This window comes from Triticum urartu, chromosome 1A (genome assembly GCF_056163025.1).
Source record: "Triticum urartu cultivar PI428250 chromosome 1A, HENAU_Tu73, whole genome shotgun sequence".
In the NCBI taxonomy this organism is placed as follows: domain Eukaryota; kingdom Viridiplantae; phylum Streptophyta; class Magnoliopsida; order Poales; family Poaceae; genus Triticum; species Triticum urartu.
In genome coordinates, this window is record NC_141873.1 from 263169543 (window position 1) to 263188673 (window position 19131).

Sequence of the window (19131 nt, forward strand, 5' to 3'; positions counted from 1 at the left end):
CCAGCGTTGCTTCCGCAACTACGACAGGCAGCCGGCGATGGGGGTCCTGCTTTGGGCGATGCTAGAGGTGAAATCCCCAATCCCGGAGCAGAAGCGCAAGTGGAAGGTCTTTAGATCCCTCCGCTACAGCCAGATCCAGCCGCAACCACCGCCATCGCCGCCGTCGCCGATGGAGGTGGTGATGGGGCTGCCGGTGCCTGGTTCGCGGATGGCTCTGATTATGATCGAGGAGGACGGCGAGGAGGTGGTGACGCTAAGGAGGAAGCAGAGGAGGATCGTGACGGAGCTGCCGAGGCGCTCTCCGCGCTTCCCCATGCGCTTGCAGCGCCTCCGCGCCCTTTCCCGCCTCTAGTAGGGGCCTCGCCGGCTGGCAGCCGCTTTTGGTTGCTGGCCGGAGAGGGCTCCGATGAGGAGGGTGTCGTGGTTTTGTCACGGCAGATGTCCTCGTGAAAGGACTTAGTCGTGGAGCCATCGCAACGGGTTAGCTTGAAGGGGTTAAAGCGGACACAGGGACGCAAGAGAGTTTATACTAGTTCGGCCCCTTCGATGAAGGTAAAAGCCTACGTCTAGTTGTGATGGAATTGATGGGGTTTCGATGACTAGGGAGCAAACAAGCTTCGCCTAAGTCTCGAGTTGTTGTCTGTTGTCCTTGAACCGCCACCGAGTCGTCCCCTTATATATACGGGTGACGCCCGTCGGTTCACAGAGTCCCAATACCGGCTCATAGATGTGTCCGGTTTGGTCTCTACTTATTCCTAACTTACAATACAAGTTACATACCAACGTCGGTTTACGGCAACAGGCCTTGAACCGACTATGGGCCTTGAGCCCTCATCTGCCTTCTTGGGCTTTAACATAGTTAACTACTGACGAAGTTAACCCGGCCCAGATAGGCCGGTTTACGCCCAGTAGTGATATCCCCAATATTAGGCCCCAGATTGATTTGAACAGGTTCATGTCAATCCTTAGCAAAAATCTTCATCTTCAACATCTTCTTGTAGTTTGTTGAACCGCCGTGATGTCATCTTCTCTGGTCGTTGTAAACCGGCGTGACGTCACCTGTTATAAAGAACCTTATCCATGATACCTTTTTTTGTTTAATAGGTCTGCGACAATTGAGGCGACAGCTTTGTTTCCAAACCCACGGTCCCTTGATTTTCGCGTCTGACACATGTCCCTTGCCTTATAAATAGGACCGAAGGGTCATTTCTTTTTCCCCTTCGTGCCCTTCTGCTTCGTCTTCCCCGCGTCGTCCAGCTTCGGAGCTCCGCCGCCGTCGACGACCTCTGCTCCAACCTTGGCCGCTGCATCACCCTGATTGTACCAGAGCATCGCGGCGACCTTCTGTTTCTTCCTCGGCTCCGGTGAGTTCTTCACCTTTTCCTCCGTAGATCCGTTCTAGGGTTTCCAAGTTCTTCAGTGTTCATCGTCTGCTTCGTACTCATATGATAGATCTTAGATGAACCTGTGAACCTTTGCTCTGTGTAGCGGTAGTTTTTAGCATCCGCCTTCACTTACATGCCTCAAGACCATAGATCTACCTGTATCTCTGCCCATTGATTCGGTACTGTTCTTTTTTGAACCTTGAATATTTTCCTTCTTTTCTGAACTTGCTTCAGATCCGTCGCCGTAGAGAAATCTTGTGAAATCTGTTTCTGTACACTTACCCATCCGCAATCTCAACTGTTTCAATGCTTAGATCCGTCGGTTTAACTTTGTAGAAAAATTGCCAAACCGGTATATACCATTAGTCCCCTTGTTGAACCGCCAGATGCTGTTGCTTCATAAAGCTCCGTTTTAGATAGAGTTGTCTCCGGTTTAACATTGTACATACCAGTGTACTTTAATCAATGCATTCTTGAACCGGAATCACCTCTCTTGTAGATTTCATCATGGCCAAGCAAGTATATGAGTGCAACTGGGTTCCTTCTCGCGTCACAGAGACTCAACTGAACAATTTAGTCCTGATCGACGCTTTAGGCAGCAAAAACACCATCCATTGGAGGGTCCGTGGCAAAGAATGCCCTCCCACACCTCAAGAAGGAGAGGTCGTCGTTTTCGTAGATCACTTAGCCCGGGGCTTTAAGCCGCCCGGTTCTAAATTTTACCGGGACGTTTTAGCCAATTTTCAACTCCGCCCACAAGACACTGGCCCCAACTCTGTTACAAACATGTGTCACTTCCAAGTGCTCTGTGAGGTGTTCTTTCAAGAGGAGCCCACAATTGAGTTGTTCAGAGACTATTTCCATCTAAACCGCCGTACTGAGTTTACTGACGGTTCCAATACGGAATTGGGTGGTGTGGCAATTCAGAAAAGGAAAGAGGTCACATACCCTCACGCCAAACTGCACAGCCACCCCAAAGAGTGGAATCAAACATGGTTCTATTGCAAAGACACCTCCCCTGCTGGTGAAAATCCTTTGCCTGGCTTTCGTCCGGAGCAGCTTAGCAATACACACCCCTTTCCGCAAAGGTTGACTGCCAAGGAGAGAAGCAAATACGCTCCTCAACTGTCCAAGCTCAGAGCCTTCATGGCCAATGGTTTAACAGGAGTCGATCTCGCTCGCTGTTGGATATCGTGGAGCATACTGCCCCTTAGTCAGCGCTCCGGTTTGATGTGCGAGTATATTGGCAGTGTTGATGACCCACTGCGACATGCTAACATCCAGCTCACCGATGAAGAAATCATAGAGGCTGTGAATAAAATGCTGAATGAACCGGAACACATCTGTGCTCGAACTGGCCTGCTTCCCTTCTGTGCCACCAACAAACCGCCAGCTGTAAGAGTTTGATTTTTCTTTTTACTGAACCTGTTATTGATATATCTGGTCATTGTTTAATATCAATGTCTGTTTAAACAGGGTAATGATCCGTTTTGGAGCAAGAAACTTCCACAGGAGAAGCCAGAAAAAACAGACAAACCGGAATGACCAACCCGGCCAAAGACTAAAGTCGTGAAACGGCCTGCTCATAAGAAGAAAACCACTGCATCTTCTGATCCGACCCCTGATGATGATGTGGGTAATCCGGACCTTGAGGTAGAGCTTGACTCACTTGGCTTATTTTTCATGCACCTTATTGATGATGATATTTGTCAGGATGATGCCAAAGCCAGCCATGCTGATGCTGCAGAGGTAATTATTCTCTCTTCCGATTCAGACCCTTTGCATTCACTAAAAATCCATCAAGCAAACCGGAAGGTTAAATTTTCTCATCCTCTTGCTTACTTGGATCCCAAATTTCTTATGAAGACCCAACAGCACAAAACTCGCCGCACAACCCGGCACAGCGGCCAGGTAGTTACCTCCGCCGGTTTACCGAACAGTCCGGTTCGGAAACGCCGTTCAGAGGTCTCTAATTTGCTTGTCAGTGCTTGTCCTAAAGCGGGCTGTTTTCGTCAACCTCTTAATCCATCTGACTCCGATTATCAGGTTACTTCCCACTCATCCTCTGGCGAGTCATCGGCTACTCAGCTGCCACCGCTCAAAACGGTGCTTGGGTAAGCTATACTTATCACAATATTTCCGGTACATCACCTTGGAACATATGCTGTATTTGACTTTGTTATTCCTTTCAGGGCCAAGCCTAGGCCGAGCAAGAAGGCTCGCCTGGATAAAACGGCCGAGGAGGACGCCGTCCCTGAACCGGGTAAAACACCGGATCTTGAAGCGACTATTCCTGAAGATATACCCAATGATCCACCACAGCAAGATGACGATTTTATTGCTGAAGAAAGGCCTATTGATACCTCAAGTCCTGTCAACCAGCCCACAAGCCCCATCCGGTTTGGAAGATCCACCAGTCCATCCCAGCTTGCTGACAAACCGACTGCGCCAGTGCAAACCGGTGATGCTAAGGATGATGAAGTTGTAATTACTGGCATTGGCCGTACAGAGCCCAGCAACCCTGTTGTTTTATCCAAGCATACCGCCAAAGAAGAATTTGCTGCCATGGGCAAAGGCAAGTGGAATGTTGACTTGGCGACCTATGCTACTCTGAATGCCCAAGATCTTCATTCTGGCTACCTGAACCGGCTGTATACCAGCCGTGATTATGAAGCTGGTCTGGTGAATATGATGAAAGAGAAATTTGAGGTAACTTTCATGTACTTTTTCCTGTTTGTCACGGCAGATGTCCTCGTGAAAGGACTTAGTCATGGAGCCATCGCAACGGGTTAGCTTGAAGGGGTTAAAGCGGACACAGGGACGCAAGAGAGTTTATACTAGTTCGGCCCCTTCGATGAAGGTAAAAGCCTACGTCTAGTTGTGATGGAATTGATGGGGTTTCGATGACTAGGGAGCAAACAAGCTTCGCCTAAGTCTCGAGTTGTTGTTTGTTGTCCTTGAACCACCGCCGGGTCGTCCCCTTATATACACGGGTGACCCCCGTCGGTTCACAGAGTCCCAGTACCGGCTCATAGATGTGTCCGGTTTGGTCTCTACTTATTCCTAACTTACAATACAAGTTACATACCAACGCCGGTTTACGGCTATAGGCCTTGAACCGACTATGGGCCTTGAGCCCTCATCTGCCTTCTTGGGCTTTAACATAGTTAACTACTGACGAAGTTAACCCGGCCCAGATAGGCCGGTTTACGCCCAGTAGTGATATCCCCAACAGAGGGGGAGGGGATTCTCTCTCCGACTTCTTCAGGTTCGTCCCCATCCAAATACTTAATCTCTACTTCGTTAATTGATGTAGATGAGATTATTAGGGGGTGAGGGGATCAGATAAGTTGGGGGAAAAGAGAAGTGTATTAGGAAAATTCAGAAACTCCATAAAAATGAAAATGCAGAGAAAGAGTTTGAATCTGAAGGTTTAGCTGAGATTAAGAAACAGATAGGTTGGGATTTAGGGGTTGAGGTGGTGTTCGATGCTAAAACTGTCCAAAATTACATGAGGCATGGAAATTTCTAGCCCATTAATAATTGGTACGAGGAGGATTCCATTGACTTTGGTGAAATTGCTATCAGCGAAACTCCAATTGTACCCTGTAAAAAAAAGGGGAGGATGATGTAAGAGAGGAAAATGAGAATGAAAACCCAAATGGAAAGTGCGTGGTGAGATTTGGTGGTACGGTTGGTAGAAAAGTGTTAGCTGACATGGACTTGGCCTGCTGGGCTCTCGATAGCCCAGGCAGTGAGCAAGCCCAAGCCCAGGAGGGGTGGGTGGAGCCTATAAAAAGGCAGAGACAGGGAGAAAGTGAGAGATGCGACCTTACTCTAGGGTTTACCCCCCAGCCGCCAAGAGAGGAAGAAGAGAGCATGGCTGGTAACTTCGGCAGGGGTTTTAGTGGGGGGTGGGAAACAATAGAGGAGGGAGATTTGGAGACTTTGATGGGAGAAAAATAGGGCAATTCGGTGGAGGAGATAGAAGCAGATCCAATTCTTCAGATAATTCCTTTGATTTTCGTGGCAGAGGAGGGGTTCGTTCGGGCTTTGGATTCAACTCTGGGAGAGGGAGTGGTGGATCTGATCCTCCTAGTGATGAATCTGGGGAAGCAAAGTTTGGCAGATTAAAGAGGGAAGAAGAGAGAGTGGTGACAGAAAAGAAGAAGCTGGCTGGGGAAGAGCAAAGAGAAGGCAGAGAGAAGGAAGAGGGGAACATCAACCCCAGTCAACAGCAACAGATATTGAGCGCTCTTTTCTCACTATTAGTGCAAGGAATGAACAAAAGCAGTTTGCCAGGGGTTGACAATGAGAAAACCAAATCTGAAGGGAGTTTGGGCAAAGAAACAACCAAGGGAGCTAAGGCTGGAGAAGAATGTTGGAAATATACCCTAGAGGCAATAATAAAATGGTTATTATTATATTTCCTTATTCATGATAATTGTCTATTGTTCATGCTATAATTGTGTTATCCGGAAATCGTAATACATGTGTGAATACATAGACCACAACATGTCCCTAGTGAGCCTCTAGTTGACTAGCTCGTTGATCAATAGATGGTTACGGTTTCCTGACCATGGACATTGGATGTCGTTGATAACGGGATCGCATCATTAGGAGAATGATGTGATGGACAAGACCCAATCCTAAGCCTAGCACAAGATCGTGTAGTTCGTATGCTAAAGCTTTTCTAATGTCAAGTATCTTTTCCTTGGACCATGAGATTGTGCAACTCCCGGATACCGTAGGAATGCTTTGGGTGTGCCAAACGTCACAACATAACTGGGTGGCTATAAAGGTGCACTACAGGTATCTCCGAAAGTATCTGTTGGGTTGGCACGAATCGAGACTGGGATTTGTCACTCTGTATGACGGACAGGTATCTCTGGGCCCACTCGGTAAGACATCATCGTAATGAGCTCAATGTGACTAAGGGGTTGGTCACGGGATGATGTGTTACGGAACGAGTAAAGAGACTTGCCGTAACGAGATTGAACAAGGTATCGGTATACCGACGATCGAATCTCGGGCAAGTGCTATACCGGTAGACAAAGGGAATTGTATACGCGACTGATTGAATCCTTGACATCGTGGTTCATCCGATGAGATCATCGTGGAACATGTGGGAGCCAACATGGGTATTCAGATCCCATTGTTGGTTATTGGTTGGAGAGATGTCTCGGTCATGTATGCATAGTTCCCGAACCTGTAGGGTCTACACACTTAAGGTTCGGTGACGCTAGAGTTGTAATGGGAATTGTATGTGGTTCGAAAGTTGTTCGGAGTCCCGGATGAGATCCCGGACATCACGAGGAGTTCCGGAATGATCTGGAGGTGAAGATTTATATATGGGAAGTCCAGTTTCAGTCACCGGAAAGGTTTCGGGGTTTATCGGTATTGTACCGGGACCACCGAAGGGGTTCCGGGGTCCACCGAGAGGGTCCACCTGCCCCGAAGGACCTAATGGGCTGTAGTTGGGTGGGAACCAGCCCCTTAGTGGGCTGGTGCGCCCCCAAGGGCCCAAGGCGCCTAGGGTTCGAAACCCTAGGGGGTCGCTGCCCCCCAGGGGGCGGGCGCCCCCCTAGTTGGAAACCCTAAGGGGGCCACTGCCCCCCCCCTCGAGGGGCCGCCGCCCCAGCCCCCCCTCTAGATGGATCTAGGGGGCCGACCCCCTCTCCCCTCCCCCCAAATAGTGGGGGGGGGGTGGGAGGGCAACCGCACCCCTTCTCCTGGCGCAGCCCTCCCCCCTTCCTACACCTTCTCCTCCTCCGTAGCGCTTAGCGAAGCTCTGCCGGAGAACCACGAGCTCCATCGCCACCACGCCGTTGTGATGCCGGAGCTCTCCCTCAACTTATCCTCCCCCTTGCTGGATCAAGAAGGAGGAGACGTCCCCGGGTTGTACGTGTGTTGAACGCGGAGGCGCCGTCGTTCGGCGCTTAGATCGGAATCAACCGCGATCTGAATCGCTACGAGTACGACTCCTTCATCCGCGTTCTTGTAACGCTTCTGCATTGCGATCTTCAAAGGTATGAAGACGCACTCCCCTCTCGTTGCTAGTAAACTCCATAGATTGATCTTGGTGATGCGTAGAAAATTTTTAATTTCTGCAACGATCCCCAACAGTGGCATCATGAGCTAGGTCTATGCGTAGTTTCTATGCACGAGTAGAACACAAGTTGTTGTGGGCGTCGATTTTGTCAATTTACTTGCCGTTACTAGTCTTATCTTGATTCGGCGGCATCGTGAGATGAAGCGGCCCGGACCGACCTTACACGCACACTTACGTGAGACAGGTTCCACCAACTGACATGCACATAAGGTGGCTAGCGGGTGTCTGTCTCTCCCACTTTAGTCGGATCGGATTCGATGAAAAGGGTCCTTCTGAAGGGTAAATAGAAATTGGCATATCACGTTATGGTTTTGGCGTAGGTAAGAAACGTTCTTGCTAGAAACCTATAGCATCCACATAAAATTTGCAACAACAATTAGAGGACGTCTAACTTGTTCTTGCAGCATATGTTGTGTGATGTGATATGGCCAAAAGGATGTGATGAATGATATATGTGATGTATGAGATTGATCATGTTCTTGTAATAGGAATCACGACTTGCATGTCGATGATCATGACAACCGGCAGGAGCCATAGGAGTTGTCTTAATTTATTGTATGACCTACGTGTCAATGAAAACGCCATGTAATTACTTTACTTTACTACTAACCATTAGCCATAGTAGTAGAAGTAATAGTTGGCGAGACAACTTCATGAAGACACGATGATGGAGATCATGATGATGAAGAACATGGTGTCATGCCGGTGACGATGATGATCATGGCGCACAGAAGATGGAGAACAAAAGGAGCAAAATGACATTGGCCATATCATGTCACTATTTGATTGCATGTGATGTTTATCATGTTTTACATCTTATTTGCTTAGAACGACGGTAGCTTAAATAAGATGATCCCTCGCAATAATTTCAAGAAAGTGTTCCCCCTAACTGTGCACCGTTACGAAGGTTCGTTGTTTCGAAGCACCACGTGATGATCGGGTGTGATAGATTCTAACGTTCGAATAGAACGGGTGTAAGCCAGATTTACACACGCAATACACTTAGGTTGACTTGACGAGCCTAGCATGTACAGACATGGCCTCGGAACATGGAAGACCGAAAGGTCGAACATGAGTCGTATAGAAGATACGATCAACATGAAGATGTTCACCGATGATGACTAGTCCGTCTCACGTGATGATCGGACACGGCCTAGTTGACTCGGATCATGTATCACTTAGATGACTAGAGGGATGTCTATCTGAGTGGGAGTTCATTAAATAATTTGATTAGATGAACTTAATTATCATGAACATAGTCTAAAAACTTTGCAATATGTCTTGTAGATCAAATGGCCCATGCTAATGTTGCCCTCAACTTCAATGTGTTCCTAGAGAAAACCAAGCTGAAAGACGATGGTAGCAACTACATGGACTGGGTCCGTAACCTGAGGATTATCCTCATAGCTGCCAAGAAAGTATATGTCCTTGAAGCACCGCTAGGTGATGCACCTGTTTTCCCAGCAACTCAAGACGTTATGAACGCCTGGTAGTTGCGTAGTGATGATTACTCCCTGGTTCAGTGCGGCATGCTTTATAGCTTAGAACCGGGGCTCCAAAAGCGTTTTGAGAAGCACAGAGCATATGAGATGTTCCAAGAGATGAAAATGGTTTTCCAAGCTCATGCCCGGGTCGAGAGATATGAAGTCTCCGACAAGTTCTACAGTTGTAATATGGAGGAGAATAGTTCTGTCAGCGAGCACATACTCAAAATGTCTGGGTTGCACAACCGTTTGTCTCAGCTGGGAGTTAATCTCCCGGATGACGCGATCGTTGACAGAATCCTTCAGTCGCTCCCACCTAGCTACAAGAGCTTTGTGATGAAATTCAATATGTAGGGGATGGAAAAGACCATTCCCGAGGTATATTCAATGCTAAAATCAGCGGAGGTGGAGATCAAAAAGGAACATCAAGTGTTGATGGTGAATAAAACCACTAAGTTCAAGACAGGCAAGGGTAAGAAGAACTTCAAGAAGGATGGCAAGGGAGTTGCCGCGCCTGGTAAGCCAGTTGCCGGGAAGAAGCCAAAGCATGGACCCAAGCCTGAGACTGAGTGCTTTTATTGCAAGGGAAACAGTCACTGGAAGCGGAACTGCCCCAAGTACTTAGCGGATAAGAAGGTCGGCAATACAAAGGTATATGTGATATACATGTTATTGTTGTGTACCTAACCAGCGTTCATAGTAGCTCCTGGGTATTTGATACCAGTGCGGTTGCTCATATTTGTAACTCAAAACAGGAGCTGCGGAATAAGCGGAGACTAGCGAAGGACGAGGTGATGATGCACGTCGGAAATGGTTCCAAGGTCGATGTGATCGTTGTCGGCACGCTACCTCTACATTTACCTACGGGATTAGTTTTAGATCCCAATAATTGTTATTTAGTACCAGCTTTGAGTATGAACATTGTATTTGGATCTCGTTTAATGCGAGATGGCTACTCATTTAAATCTGAGAATAATGGTTGTTCTATTTATATGAGAGACATGTTTTATGGTCATGCCCCGCCGGTGTAACATACCAAATTTTCAATTTGGAATGTTATACATAGGTCATTCTTGCATATCATATTTTATTGCAATTTCGTTCCGCAATCCTCGAAACCCTAAGCAACTCAAGGACCCTCAGAGAGAGTTGGGGATTTTCCGTTTTTCATATTTGATTTTTATCGAATAATTAAGCGAGGATTTTGATTTTAATTATTTCTCTCCGGAAAATATTTCATATTAAAAGTATATGAGAGGAGATAATATGACTTCTCCAAAATAATTGAAATATTGGAGGAAAAATATTAAAATCATTTATTTGATTTTATTTGGATTTTATTTGCATTAGAAAAACTGCACGTTTTCAAAAATTGCATTTTAGGGCCAAGAAAATGTTCATCTCGTCCTAAATATTTTATTTAAGCGGTGAAAATTTGTTTTGGCATTTTCATATTTTTATTTTATTTTCTAGGATTTTATTTCTGTCGGTGAAATTATTTTTTTTAAGTTCCAGCCGACTGGGCCGAAACCCAGCCGGGCCGCCGGCCCAACCGCCCGCGCCGCCGCCTTCCTCGCGCGCGTGCCGCCGCTGCCAACTCGGACGAGGAGTCCAAGCCGGACTCCACCGCCGCTGCCTTGGCCCCTCCCACAAGCCGCCCCACCCCCTTTATATACACGTCGCCCGAGCCCCCACCACCACAGCCACCGCCGCCTCGCCGCCACAGCCGCCCCGAGCCGCGCCGCCTCCCGCCGCCGCGGCTTGCCGTCAGCGCCGCCGCCGAGCCCCGCCGCCCCACGAGCCGCAGCCCCGCCGCCCGACCCTGCCTCGCCGGAGCCACCTCGTCGAGGTACCGCGCCGATCCACCGCTGGTTTTTTTAAAACCGTTCAGTTTTTTTAGAAACCCTAGTTCATTTTTTTAGATCGGTTCGCCGGTTTTTTTCTCGGTTCTTCTAATTAGCGGATGTTCGTCCGTACATTCGCTTAAACGAACGGTTTTCACCCGTTAGTTATAGCTAACGAACGCTCGTTCGTTAGTCTGTTCGTCAGGTTTCTTTTATCGGATTTATCTGCGATTATTTCCGATCACGATTTCTGATACGATCTTAGTTTATGTTTTTCTTTTCGCTCATTAGTCGGAATCAGGCGATTCAAGCGCCTAGATCTTCGTCTCGAGACCCTATTTCTGTTTAATCAACTTAAACAAGATTTTGGTACTATACAATTTGACCTTAGTTTAGATTAGTAAACCGATCTTATTTCTTTCGCCGTTTGAGTTTCGTTGCTCCGTTTGATTCGATTCTTTTTGCAAACCGGAGTTCTTAAGTTGAACTTTCTGGTTAACCTCTCTTATTTGAGTTTTGCTTGTGCATCCTTGCTTGTTGCTTATGTATGATATTGTTTGTTTGCGATAGAATTCCCAGAGTGCGAAGCGTGTTACTACGAGTCCCTAGGATTTGTGGATCGTCGGCAAGGCAAGTAACACATTGATCATACTCTTTTCATACCTAGTTTTTATGCATTAGTTCCAATCCTCAAACATTGCATGATTAGGATGTCATTAACTTGTGGGTTGGGAAGTAGTTATTGAGGTAAAACCTATTGCCTTATTACTATCAAACCCTTGGGAGTTACTTCTACGCGTTGCTTATATTGCTATGCTATGCTCGTAGACGTGGTTTGGGTTTGAGTGAAATCCATGACAGATGTGAGATTGTTAATTAATGGTTCAACTTAAGGTGGCAACTTAAATAAACATCTGGGTGGATTGAGGCACCTGGGAACCCAGTGTTGTCTGTTTTTTTGGAAATCCCGGGGTACCCGTGTGATCTTCCTAAGGACCGCCACCCAGGCTCAAAGGGAACTGAGATGATTCATGCTAGAAACTTCCATGTGCAGCCACAAGCTATTATGGGCTCTAGCATAGTTGAGTAAGTTATGCGAAGCTCTTGAAGAGGTGGATCAGCAGCTAGTGGGTTTTGTAGGTTTGGTATGGTCTACCCGGAGTAGAGAGTTAATGTTTCTGAAAGACTATGTCTCGGTCATCCGTTTCTCAAACACCATGTAGTGCGAGAAATTCAACGGAGGCGATCGAGTCTTGTGGGGAAAAGTGCACAAACCTCTGCAGAGTGTACAATCTAATCATGGTTAGCCGTGCCCCCAGTTATGGACAGTCTTGAGTATCTAGTACTTGGGTTATCACATGTATCTCATCACTTTTAATTAATATTGTTGGGTTGTTAACTACTTCAATTGGGATTGATATGGGGGTACCTTCTTAATGTTTCAACCACCATGATAGTTAAATTTAAATCTATTCCTTTGTTGTAGGGAAAAATTGGCTTTTCGCAAAAACTATAACCATAGAGCTTTCCACCAGCCAAATATGCATGTAGTGATAGCATTATTCCGTTCATGCTCTACTGTGTTATGTTGCCAGCATATTCCATGTGATGACCCGTTTTCGGGCTGCAACGTATTATGTTGCAGACATTTCAGACGAGGAGTAATGTTCGTTAGGTCGTTGCCGTGCAGCTCAGCTATGCCGTTGGAGTTGATGGACTCACTTTATCTTCCAAGCCTTCCGCTGTTATCGTATTAGATGGCCTTAAGCCATATTATTGTAGTAAGTTCTCTCTTGAGACATTCGATGTAATAAGTGTGTGATTGCTACTCTGTTATAAATCCTTCGAGTACTGTGTGTGTCAGCATTACCGATCCAGGGATGACACTGAAGCACAGAGACTTGACCGTTTGAGGTCGGGTCGCTACAAGATGGTATCAGAGCACACGCTGAGTGTAGGACACGACCACTAAGATAAACCATAGGTCACTCTTCTCTACTCATTTCTAACTCCTCTCCATTTTCTACTCTTTAGGATGACGGAGATGAAGAACAAGTTTGCACAACCGGATGAAGACACACCTTTTGGACGCCACTTGAAGGAAGTCACTAGATACTTGAACATTGGAATACCAAGCTTCACCGGGACGTACAGCGCCACCTTACCAGAAGAGGAGCGCTGGATGATTCAAGTACAAGTTCCAGGAAGGACATTCTCGCCAACTTCTAAACCCATAGAATTTTCTTTCGAAGCACCCACCTAGAGTCTAGGCAAGAGCATGGCAGCCCACATTACCCTGGGACGCATTGGAGAAGTCTACAAAAGGGAGCTCAAGGACACTATCTACCAGATATGTGGGCGCCGGGACGAGCAATGGGAAGTAATCAGCACCAAGAAGAATAGATCCATTGCAGCTTTCATCCAAGAGTTAAACCAGCACATTCGACGTCAGGAGAACCAGATGTGCGCGGACATGATGGAATTGAAGAAGGCGAAGACTAGGATCATCGAGCTGGAGGAAGAACTCAAATTTACACGCGATGGATATGAGGAGGAAATTAAAACGCTACTGGAGAAGAATGACGACCTAGTTAAGAAGATCGGAGTATTCATGGGAGGACCAGCACCGGGAGTAGAAGACGATGGTTCCACTTGCCCGGACAACTACATCATCATCGACGACACCGATTCCGATCCTAGTGATCATGACTTTGAAGACGAAGCTGGAGCAGACATCATGGAGTCTTCCACCGATCAAAATTTCTAGATGACCACCATATATTATTAGTATTCCCCCATGTATTTAGTAGTAGTTGAGCACTTTTGCGATAGTTCGAGACCGCTTGTATGCCCTTGCTTGATTGATTGAGTGAAATGATTGTGTTTGTCTCATGTGCATATGTGTAGTGCTTTCTCATTAGACCCCTTTTCTATTCTGATCTCTTCCATCTAAACCCACCAGATGCCTCTGAGACGTGACACCGGTTTTGCTTTCCCACCGGAGCTCACTCAGTTGATCCAGCAGCAGAATGCCTTGATGTAATTGCTAGTTCAGAACCAGGACAATAACAACAACAACAACAACCTACCGCCAGTGGACAACCTTGCCCGTTTTCTAAGGTTACAACCGCCGGTGTTTTCCAGTAGCACCGAGCCTATAGTTGCTGATGATTGGCTACACCGTATTGGAAGGGAGTTGACCACCGTAGGTTGCACAGATGCTGAGAAGGTGCACTTTGCCGCACATCAATTGGATGGACCAGCAGCCTCATGGTGGGAGAATTACACGGCCACTTTTCCCATAGCCAATGTCACTTGGGACCAGTTCCAGCAAGCTTTCCTCACAACCCATGTCTCAACTGGAGTTATGCAGATGAAGAAGCGGGAGTTTTGCAACTTATGCCAAGGGAACCGTACTGTGGCTCAGTACGTGGATGAGTTTAGCAAGTTATCTCGCTATGCCCCTGATGATGTGGCCACAGATGCCGCGAAGCAGGAGAAGTTTATGGAAGGGCTGAATGATGGGATGAGCATGCAGTTGATGGTAGCAACCTTCAATAATTACCAGGAGTTGTAGATAAGGCTCTTATGATTGAAGGGAAGCAGCAGCAGATTGAGAGCCGTAAGAGGAAGTACGGACAAGGGAAGTATAACTCAGGAGCTCAGCAGAAGCCTCGCCTAACCCCGAACTCAGGAGGACTTGTTCATAACCATGGAGGTCACAACCACACTAGAGGAGGATCACATAACCACAATGGTGCTAGGAATGGAAATGGGAACGGAGCTAACAACAATCAGAACCCCTCCAACCCAGCCACACCCGCCAAAAGAGACCTAAGTCAAGTTACTTGCTTTAAGTGCGGGAAGACAGGGCACTATGCCAATTATTGCCCTGAAGGAAGGAATGGAAACGGAAATGGGAGCGCCGGGAAGAAGCCTAATCCATTCAACAAAGGACAAGTGAACCACGTTAACGTGGAGGAGGTTGAAGAGCAGCCGGACACGGTAATAGGTAAGTTTTTGGTTAAGTCATTTACCGCTCTTGTTCTTTTCGATACTGGTGCATCGCATTCATACATATCAAGGGGATTCGTGGATAAGTTTAAACTACCAACCCAAACCCTTAGGACCCCTCTCCTAGTGAGTTCACCTGGAGCAGAGTACATGGCTAGCCGATGGTGCGACCAGATACCCCTAACCATTGGCACACATGTTTTTCCGTCCGACCTAATTATCTTGGAGTCACAAGGATTGGATGTGATATTAGGTATGGACTGGATGTCAAAGTATAGAGGAAGTATTGACTGTGCTAGTAAGTCGATTTATCTCACCACCCCGGAGGGAAAAAGGATTAAGTATGTATCTAGGCATGTTCCTAGGAGGAGCCAAGTGAATGCCCTTACGGGAGTTGTTCAGGAAGAAGTGCCTGTAGTGAAGGATTTCTCGGATGTTTTTCCAGAGGAGTTACCAGGCATGCCACCGGATAGAGACATTGAGTTTTTGATAGAGCTATTGCCAGGTACAGGGCCAATATCCAAGAGACCCTATCAGATGCCCGCAAATGATCTGGAGGAAATTAAGAAACAAATCAAGGAGTTATTGGAGAAAGGTTACATTCGAAGAAGTTCGTCACCTTGGGGAGCCCCAGTACTTTTGGTTGAGAAGAAGGATAAATCCGTAAGGATGGTTGTTGATTATCGAGCTTTGAATGAAGTGACGATTAAGAACAAGTATCCACTGCCGATGATCAGTGATCTGTTTGATCAGCTACAAGGAGCTAAAGTTTTTTTGAAGATCGATCTACGATCGCGATATCATCAGTTGAAAATTTGAGAGAAGGATATACCAAAGACAACGTTCACCACGCGGTATGGATTATATGAGTATACGGTCATGTCATTTGGACCGACTAACGCCCCTGCCTATTTCGTGAGCATGATGAACAAGGTGTTCATGGAGTATTTGGACAAGTTTGTTGTGGTGTTTATTGATGATATTATGGTATACTCAAAGAATGAAGAGGAGCACAAGGAGCATTTACGCTTAGTTCTCGAAAAACTCAGGGAACACCAGTTGTATGCTAAGTTCAGCAAATGCGAGTTTTGGTTGAAGGAAGTCGGATTCCTTGGACATGTTATATCCGGAGACGGTATAGCAGTAGACCCCAGCAAGGTTCAGTCAGTCACTGAATGGTTGGCACCCACTTCAGTTAGCGAGATCCGCAGTTTCCTTGGACTCGCAGGATACTACCGGAGATTCATTGAGAATTTTTCCAAGATTGTGAAGCCAATGACTGAACTATTGAAGAAGGATACTAAGTTTAAATGGACAGAAGATTGCGAGGCAAGTTTCCAGGAGTTGAAGAAACGTTTGACTACAGCCCCAATGCTAACACTGCCAGATATACATAAGGAGTTCCAAGTGTATTGCGACGCCTCTCGCTTAGGACTTGGATGTGTGCTTATGCAGGACAGAAGAGTTGTTTCGTATGCCTCATGACAACTAAAACCTCATGAGTTGAACTATGCCACGCATGATTTGGAGCTAGCAGCCGTAGTGCATCGTTGAAGACTTGGAGACATTACCTTATTGGAAACCGTTGTGATGTGTACACGGATCATAAGAGTTTGAAGTACATCTTCACACAGAAGGAGCTGAACCTTAGGCAGAGGAGATGGTTGGAGCTTATAAAGGATTACGATATGAAGCTACACTATCATCCAGGAAAGGCCAATGTCGTAGCAGACGCCTTGAGCCAGAAGAGTTATGCCAATATCCTTGAAAGTAAGGGATTGCCGAAGGAGTTAGCAGAGGATATCATGGAACTTCGATTGGAGATTGTTCCAAGAGGTTTCGTTGCAACAATGGAGGTTCAGTCTACATTGTGGGCAAGATTCAAGAAGCTCAGAAGGATGACAAAGAGATTGCTGAGATAAAGGAGAAGATGAGCAAAGGAAAGGCCAAAGGTTTTCGTGAGGACGAGCACAATATCTTATGGTTTGAGGACCGAGTTTATGTGCCCAATAACCCAGAGATCAGAAAGTTAATACTTCAGGAGGCTCATGACTCACCATACTCGATACACCCCGGAAACACCAAGATGTATTTGGATTTGAAGGAACGTTTCTGGTGGACTGGTATGAAGAAGGATATTGCCGAGTATGTAGTCGTATGTGATGTATGTCAGAGAGTAAAGGCAGAGCATCAGAAGCCAGTAGGACTGTTACAGCCTATGCCGATACCCGAATGGAAGTGGGATAAACTTGGCATGGACTTTATCACCGGATTGCCCAGAACCAAAGCAGGATATGATTCTATATGGGTAGTAGTTGATCGCTTGACCAAAGTGGCTCACTTTATTCCAGTGAAAACCACCTATACAAGTGCGAAGTTAGCCAAGATATATATGTCCAGGATCGTATGTCTGCATGGAGTTCCGAGGACCATTGTATCAGATAGAGGAACACAGTGTACTTCAAAGTTTTGGCATCAGTTACACTAGACTTTGGGAACAAGATTGGAGTTCAGTACATCGTTTCACCCGCAGACAGATGGACAGACTGAGAGAGTCAATCAGATTTTGGAGGACATGTTGAGAGCCTGTGCGCTAGATTATGGATCTAGCTGGGATGACAATTTGCCTTACGCAGAGTTCTCATACAACAATAGCTACCAAGCCAGTTTGAAGATGGCACCGTTTGAAGCCCTATATGGACGCAGGTGCAGAACGCCGTTGATGTGGGATGAGGTAGGAGACCGGCAGTTGTTTGGACCAGACTTGATCAAGGAGTCTGAGGAGAAGGTTAAACTGATTCGTGATAGACAAAAGATTGCTCAGTCCAGGCAGAAGAGTTAAGCAGACTCGAAACGCAAGGAGGTAACCTATGAAATTGTAGATAGAGCATATCTGCGAGTATCCCTCTTGCGAGGAGTGAAACGTTTTGGAGTTAAGGGAAAGTTAGCCCCAAGATTTGTAGGACTGTATCGTGTTTTGGAACGGATGGGAGAAGTTGCCTACAAGTTGGAATTACCCGAGGGATTGTCAGGAGTTCACGATGAATTTCACGTTGCACAGCTGAAGAAGTGTCATGCTGAGATGGCCGATATACCGTTAAGAGATACAGTACCCTTGGAGGCGATTCAGTTGGACAATGATTTGACTTATGAGGAGAAGCCAGTTAAGATTCTTGAGTTTGCCAGCCGAGTCACCCGCAGCAAGGTTATTAAGTTTTGCAAAGTTCAGTGGAGCCACCATACCGAGGATGAAGCCACCTGGGAACGAGAGGATGATCTCTGCAAAGACCACCCACACCTATTTTCTAGCCAACCCGAATCTCGAGGGCGAGATTCATCTTAAGGGGGGTAGGTTTGTAACATCCCAAATTTTCAATTTGAAATGTTATACATAGGTCATTCTTGCATATCATATTTTATTGCAATTTCATTCCGCAATCCTTGAAACCCTAAGCAACTCAAGGACCCTCGGAGAGAGTTGGGGATTTCCCGGTTTTCATATTTGATTTTTATCGAATAATGAAGCGAGGATTTTGATTTTAATTATTTCTCTCCAAAAAATATTTCATATTAAAAGTACATGAGAGGAGATAATATGACTTCTCCAAAATAATTGAAATATTGGAGGAAAAATATTAAAATCATTTATTTGATTTTATTTGGATTTTATTTGCATTAGAAAAATTGCACTTTTTCAAAAATTGCATTTTAGGGCCAAGAAAATGTTCATCTCGTCCTAAATATTTTATTTAGGCGGTGAAAATTTGTTTTGGAATTTTTAGATTTTTATTTTATTTTCTAGGATTTTATTTCTGTCGGCGAAGTTGTTTTTTTTAAGTTCCAGCCGACTGGGCCGAAACCCAGCCGGGCCGCCGGCCCAACCGCCCACGCCGCCGCCTTCCTCGCGCGCGCGCCGCCGCCACCGACTCGGACGAGGAGTCCGAGCCAGACTCCACCGTCGCCGCCTTGGCCCCTCCCCCAAGCCGTCCTGCCCTGCCCCTTTGTATAAGCGCCGCCCGAGCCCCCCCACCACAACCACCGCCGCCTCGCCGCCACAGCCGCCCCGAGCCGCGCCGCCTCCCGTCGCCCGCGCCTCGCCGCCGCCGCTGCAGCGCCGCCGCCGTCGCTTGCCGCCAGCGCCGCCGCCGAGCCCCGCCGCCCCGCGAGCCGCCGCCTGACCCTGCCTCGCCGGAGCCACCTCGTCGAGGTACCGCGCTGATCTGCCGCCGGTATTATTAAAAACTGTTCGGTTTTTTTAGAAACCCTAGTTCATTTTTTAGATCGGTTCACCG